The sequence below is a fragment of the Tupaia chinensis genome, unplaced genomic scaffold, assembly GCF_000334495.1.
Source record: "Tupaia chinensis unplaced genomic scaffold, TupChi_1.0 Scaffold144016_1, whole genome shotgun sequence".
Taxonomy (NCBI): Eukaryota; Metazoa; Chordata; class Mammalia; order Scandentia; family Tupaiidae; genus Tupaia; species Tupaia belangeri.
Window position 1 is genome coordinate 1,085,122 of NW_006203868.1, and position 7,509 is coordinate 1,092,630.

The following is a 7,509-nucleotide window of genomic DNA, read 5'->3' on the forward strand; positions in this document are numbered from 1 at the left end:
CCGGAAACGCGGCGCCGGGACGCAGTGGCTCCTTGCTGCAGCGCTTCACCCCGGGAGGCTTGGCGCTTGCCCCCGCAGTCCTCTAGCCCCCACCCTCCGCGCACACACCCTAGCTTTCACAAGAACTGGAAGAGCAGGCCAGGACCCTGTGGCTCCTGCTTCTCCACCGCACACCCTGCGTAGGGCCGTTTCCACCCTCTTAAAGGAGCCGGGGAGGAACGGGGCGGCCTCATCCCCGAGCTCTCACGAAACACTGGCGGCGCCCTGGTAATTGAGACGAAAACCCAATGGTCGGGAACGCCGAGGAGGTGTAGGGAGAGGTGGGAAGAATCACTACAGGAGGAATACCCTTTCCCAAGCCAGTGTTTTTCCAAAACTTGGGTTTTAATCTGGGAAATGCTGGATTCGGCTTGGTAAATCTGGGTCATGGCTTTACACGTTTTTTAATGAAATTGAGACGAATGGAACACAATAGAAAAATCTCGGAAGTGCATCACGTGGTGAGGGAGTTCTGAAAACATTCCAGTTTTTCGTATGTATCACGGATGGTGATATAAAATGTATTTATGTAGGTCTGGCCAAACAAAGTTTGAAAAACACTGCTTTTTGCCAAGGGGCATGCAGAAATAACAATCACGCATTGTATTAATGCTGGCCTTACTCCCAGAATGGAAAGGGCTGTACAGATTACAACATTCTTGTGTCTGACCCTATTATGCAAAAATTTTCACTTGCTTTTAGCCTATTGTACATACATGCAGTAACAGTGAATTGCTGTTTATCGTTGAGGAAATGAGAGACACCAGTGCACCTGTGAGAAAATAAGTTCATTGCACCTTCCAAGATACACATTTCAAAGTAACCTACACATGAAAGTAGCCTACAAAACAGGTGCCCCAGATGTTTTCTCCCTATCAGTGAGTGGTTGCCTAATACAAGTTCTGACAATCGCAAAGATCAGATACAGTCAGGTCTGTGTAGGGGTGCTCAACCTCAATTCTCAATCATGCAAAAGTGGAGCCACTAAGTCTCCCTTTGCCACGTGGACATTTTCATGACCTCAGTTAACAGTTAGATAATTAGGTATGGTTGGCACAGAGAATACAAGGTTGAACAAATCATAATCTCTGTTCTCCAGAGGCTGCTAGAGAAGAAAAACATGATCAAAAAATCATAAACGTGTTAAGTGCCTTATTAGAGGCACTAGGGAGAGCACAAAGGAGAAGATGCTTACGTCGTCCACATCTTTCAGTTAAAGTTGGAGAGCGAAGGTGATTTCCAGCTGAATCCTAAAGGAGGAATGAAGTTGTTCAGGGGGAGGACAGGAGGGAAAATTACTAATTCACTGATTAATTGCAGAATGATGTTAAAGTGTTGGGCACCTTGGGAGAAAGTGACTGGGAACAACTCTTCTTGGAGTTTTTAGTGAAGCCAAAGTGCATGCAAGGTTACTCAAAAGTATCATCTGAGGAAATGGATTTTCAAACAATCAGAAAAGTTAGGATGGACCGAAGGGACAAGATATTCTAAAAGCTACTCTTGTTCAAGAAGCATGGGAGAGTCTAAGAAAGGAAATTAAGTGTACGAACCTAGATAATTTTAGCTGTTGATAAAGCCCATCTGGTAACCAAGGACAAACCTTGAAACCCAATAGGTTTATTGACTTGCTTCAGCAAGGAACAAACACAGTTGTGGACAGGTTTTTTAAAAAAGAGGACAAAGTAAAGGACCATTACAGTATTGAGGGAAGAGAGGAATACAGGTTAAAATCTAAATGAAGCAGCAGCTGATAGTCTATAAGGAAATCATATCTGTATGTACCATCAAACCCGTGTTGAGAAGCAGACTCAAGGTTCTGTTTCCTTGGAAGCATAAATTTAAGGTAAATGTAGAATATTGGGTCTGAAATCTCTTATCTGAACTTCTGTGCTGTACATTGAGGCTGCTTTTCTAAGTCAAAGTGACCTAGTTTGAATCCTCCAGGTCAATAAGTGTCAGTTCTGTTCTCACTAAAATGATAAGCAAACAACAAAGTACCTGGCGGTCTAAGATGTTAGAGAACAAAGTTTCTCAACACTATGTCCTTTGATAATTCACTAAAGCAATTTTGCAAATTCACTAAATGAGTTGGTTGATAAGTGAGGAACATCAATATAGATACCATGTGGTGTATCATGGTGCCGTAAGGTATGTATTAGGTCGTAGAGAAAGTCTTGATGTCTTTTTCTGTGTTTTTCTATGCAAAAAATGCATCATGACTTTCCTGACATCCCAGTATTTTTCAAGAGATGTTGAACACCACACTAGAATTATGTAATTCATTCATACAAAAAGCATTCATAAGATAAATGCCAAAAAGTGAAAGATACACCATGATACAATAATATAAATCCAGAATAATTGTTTTTATTTATTCCGAATACTATTTTGGATACACGATAAAGTACAGATTTATAAACATGTAGTCGTGCGAGGTTGTGAACACTTCATGTAGTGAATATGCAAGTGCAGGAAAAGGACTGAGAAAGGAGATTTCTCTGCTCTGGAAAACTGATCATAAGTCCAAGCAGTCATTAAACAGGTAAGTTGTTAAGTCAGGAGTGGAAGTACCAAATTAACTAAGTAGAAAAAATGGAGGCTGGCAGGTGGCGTGGTGGTTAAGGGCACTGGATTCCCACATGGCCGACCATGGTTCAAGTTGTGGACCTGGAAACTTGCTTTCTCACTTTCTCTCTCTGTCCTTCTCTGGACAAATTAAAATAAATACATAAATAAATAAATAAAATAAAGTTAAAAAATAATGCTCAAAAATAAATAGAAAAAAATGTGATTTTATTGAGAGATTTTCAGGAACTCTGATTTTTACAGAATTTGAGCTCTTAAAAATAGAGAGGACCAGGGCATGTGGATTTGGGGAGACCGAAAGCCTCTTGAAGAGGTTTTGTGTTAGCTACCTTCCAAGATTGTCCCTGATGATCTTTGTTTCCTTCTATTATTTTTTAAAAGGAATGATTTTAATTTTTACTATTATTATTTTTTAATTTGACCAGAGAGAAAGGGGGAAAGTGAGAAAGCAAGCTGCCAGGTCTGATGCTTGAACCTTGATCAGCCATGTGGGAGTCCAACACCTTAATCACCATGCCACCTGATGGTCCCATGCTTCCTCATATTCTTGTCCTTGTGTTATATCCTTCAAATGTGAGCTGGTCTGTGTGACCAAAAGAGCATGATGAAGGTAATGATGTGTTATTTTTTTTCTTTTTTTGGAGAGGTTTTTTTCGCTATAGGGAGCGTGCGCTCGCCAGACAGACAGACAGAGACAGAAAGCGAGAAATCGCCCCCCCCCCAGGGGGGATGGTCACACCGCAATCCCTTCTCCTCCATTCTCCTCTGGGATCTTGGGCACGCATGCACATGTGCCCGGCGTGAGTTTTAAGCCACCAGGTCCAGGACGCGAACCGTGGTCGACTACGTGGGAGTCCAGCAACATAGCCATTACGCTAACTGCTGGTTCCCCATGATGTGTTATTTTTGAGGCCAGGTGATAGAAGGTATCATGGCAGGGCCAACAGGTGGAGTGGTGGTTAAGGGTGCTAGATTCCCACATGGCTGACGACGGTTTGAGTCCCAGATTGAAGAGATTTAGGAGAAGGAATAATAAAAGCAAAGATACAGAGAAGATACAAAGAAGATTGAGAAAGATAACTGGATTGGTGTAAACGGAAGTTCAGGGAGAGATGTGAAATGAGAGAAAAGATTGAAAAGTTTGATTGAGGTCTACGTGTGGAGGGTATAAAACAACAGGTAGGATTTTATTCTGCAAATGAGAGGGAATATTACAGGTTTAGGGGAAAGGCAATGACCTCTGCTTTCTTTAAGGAAGATCATGCTGGTAGCAGTGTGTAGGATGAGTTGAAGGAGGAAGCAGAGAGACCAGTTGGACATTTAAATAATCAAGGCAAAAGGTGTGGATCAACTGAATCAGGGCAGCACAGAACAAATAGGAGGAAAAGGACTCTGTGGGTTCAAATCAGATGGGGATAGATAAGATTATTAATTAATGAGAAGAAAACCCTTAAATTTCCTGGCTGAATACCTAAGAGGATAGTATCTACCCACCGTCAGAGGCACAGACCTGGTGCACAGTTGCCAGGGAATCCAAGTAAATAATGAGATGCAAAGAAGTAAATTCCTCATTTGTTTCTCATCACCAAGATAAACCCCAAGATCCTTAGCATCTCCCACAAAGCCAGTTATGGTACAAGCTCTGCCTATCTCTCCAAATTCCTCTGCCTTGGTATCCCTCCCCGCCAGCAGATGTGTTCTACCCCCATCTATCCTACCTTAAGAGACAAATGTCTGCTACTGTTCACTTCTAAGAACATTCCTTAACAGTCTATTCTTTCTACCTGAAATGCCAATCCCTTCCTATCCTAAATCACCACCCTAACTCAGTTCAACCTTTAAAATGAAGCATTGTCGTCTCTTCTGAACAGTCTTTTCTGACCACTCTTCCTCAGCCCTCTCCCCTTCTGCCAGGTTAATCTCTCTCACCTTGTACTACTTCTGTTTCATAGATAATCCTGTTCTCAAGTACTATGGTATTTGCGGAGGCAGATCGTAAAGCTTTTTTTGAGAAGTTGCTCATCATTTTTTTGTGTAAACACCTCAGTTCACTAAGAACAGATCACCTTTGCCTAGAAAAATGTCCTTTGTGAATCTCCTCTTACTGATGCACATAGAAAATAGGTACCCATTGCATTGTGGAAAGTGGCTAACGGAACACCCTGACGAATCAGTCCCTCCAAAAATCCCTAGTTAACTCAAACTGGTATTGGGAGAGTTTGCCCAGCAAAGTCTCTTGGGAGGAAAGATAATGAGTTCTTAACCTCGTCCCCTCTGAGGTTCAGTGTTATTAGAACCTTTCTGGTAGACTGAGAGAGTCCTGTCTCACTATCTCTGTGTACTGAAGAGGAACTCTTCAAAAGCAATGGGGGACGAGAAGGTAGTATGGTGGTTAAGGTGCTGGACTCCCACATGACTGATCACTGTTTGAGTCCTGGACCTGGCAACTTGCTTTCTCACTTTCCCTTTCTCTCTCCCTCTCTGACCCTCTTTGATAAAATTTAAAAATAAGGGACCAGCAGTTGGCATAATGGCTATGTCACAGGACTCCCATGTAGTTGTTCACAGTTTGAGTCCTAGACCTGGTGGCTTAAACTCACACTGGGCACATGTGCATGTGTGCTCAAGATCCTGAGAGGAGAAGGGATTGTGGTGTGGCCATCCCCCTTGCGCCAGCTCATTTTCTATCTCTGTCTATGTCTTTCTGGCGAGTGCACACGCCCTATAGCAAAAACCTCTCAAAAAATTTTTAAAAATAAATAGTAACAAAATTTAATAAAAATAATGCTTAAAAAACAGAAGTAATGGGAAGTCTGGGCTGCCAGAACAGAGCCAGAGCCTAGTAGCTAGAGGGAGAGCTGGTTGCTGCATAGCATATGGCCAAGCCCTTAAGGTCATCCCAATTCAGTCACTTAGGAAGAGGTTTTTGCTATAGGGCGCATGCGCTTGACAGAAAGACAGAGAGAGACAGAAAGTGAGAAATCACCCCCCAAGGGGGGATGGCCACGCTGCAATCCCTTCCCCTCTTGGGATCTTGGGCACGCACGCACACATGCCCGGCGTGAGTTTAAGCCACCAGGTCCAGGACTCGAACAGCAGTCGACTACATAAGATTTCAGCAACATAGCCATTACGCTAACTGCTGGTCCCAGGAGCTACCTATATATTTTTAATAGTTTCTTTCTTTAAGTTTATTTCTTTCATGAGTGAGCAAGCCAGCCAGAGAGAGAGAGAGACAGTATCCTCAACAGGATCTTCATGCTACAGCCCACCCCAGCTTCTGTCAACGCCAGCTCATGGGCATGCACATGCCCACAGTTTTCAGGAAGGTCTCCAGATGCAAACTGGGAACTTTCCCGTGTAGGATAGCCTCACAGAGCATTGCATTTTACTGCTGTGCTAACATATGGCCCCACTACCCACTTTTTTCAAGAACAATCTCCAAACGTAGGGAAACCTTGAGAGTCAGCCCCTGTACAACCTGTGCATCCAGAACCATGGTAGGAGATCAAAGAGACTTGGCATCGAGGAGACCAGTCTGCAAAATGGCAATACCAGCTGGCATTCAGAGATTTTTGGTAGTCAAATCCCTAGTCAACAGACTGCTTAGAAGCTTCAGTTCTCTCTTTTGTCTGGAACCAAGTCTAATCTCATTGGGCTGAATGGCTCCTACAGTTTTTGGTAAATTAAGTGAGAGAAGCAACCTCAGAATTTCCCAATAGTTACTTTTTAATAAGGGCTCAAATTGGGCTGTGAATTGAAAAATAAGTGATCTGTGATCTTAATCCCAGATAGATGAAGCAGGTCATACCAATGAAAACCACATGTACCACACAACAGTACTTCTTTTATTTCTGTATAGTAGGTATATTCTTTGGCCCTGATACAGTGTTGGTACATGAGAGGTATTCAGTAATGTTTGTTGACCTGAACCAATTGAGTTTAGGTGCTAGGAAGAATGCCTGATGGAAATGCTTTAAAAGTAATCAGAAAATTAAAATCCAGTGCTTAAAAATAATCAGTGTGGGGCCAGCAGTCAGCGCAATGGCTATGTCTCTGATCTCCCATGTAGCCCACTGCAGTTCGAGTCCCAGACCCAGTGGCTTAAATTCACGCTAGGCATGTGTGTATACGTGCCGAAGATCCCGAGAGGAGAATGGAGGAGGAGGCATTGCAGCATGGCCATCCCCCCCGGGGGGTTGGTGATTTTTCGCTTTCTGTCTCTCTCTGTCTGTCTGGCAAGTACACGCGCCCTACAGCAAAAACCTCTCCAAAAAAAAAAAAAAGAGTGCTAAACATTTATTCACATGAAAACATTTATTAATAACTTACTGTGTGCCAGGATCAAAGGTCAGTGGTAAGAAAACCAGAATAGTCCTTACCTAAAACAGTCTAGAAGGCTTTCCATGTGACTCCAACGTTAGACAGCATTGGCCTACCACCTGTGTCACCAGGACTGCACCAACTTTGAAACTGAAATGTCGAAAGAGACCATAAGCAAAGCCAAAAGACAAATGGCAAACTAGAAAGAAAAAAAAAAAAAAAAACTGCGATAAGAAAAAAAAAAAAAAAAAAAAACTTTGCGATTTCTTTAGCCAGGAAGGACGTTGGTGTTGAGGCACAGTAACTGCCACGGCTTCCAATGCTTTGGTGAAACCTCAGATGCGTGGCCTTCTGGCCAAGCATCTGCAATTTCATATTATTGGAGCATTCATTGTATCCCTGAGTGTTGCAGCTTTCTACAAGTTTGCTGTGGCTGAAGGAAGAAAGAGCGCATATGCAGATTTCCACAGAAATGTTGACTCCATGAAAGATTTTAAAGCGATGAAGAAGGCTGGTATCTTTCAGAGTCCAAAGTGACTTTGGAATGTAAAGAATGCCATT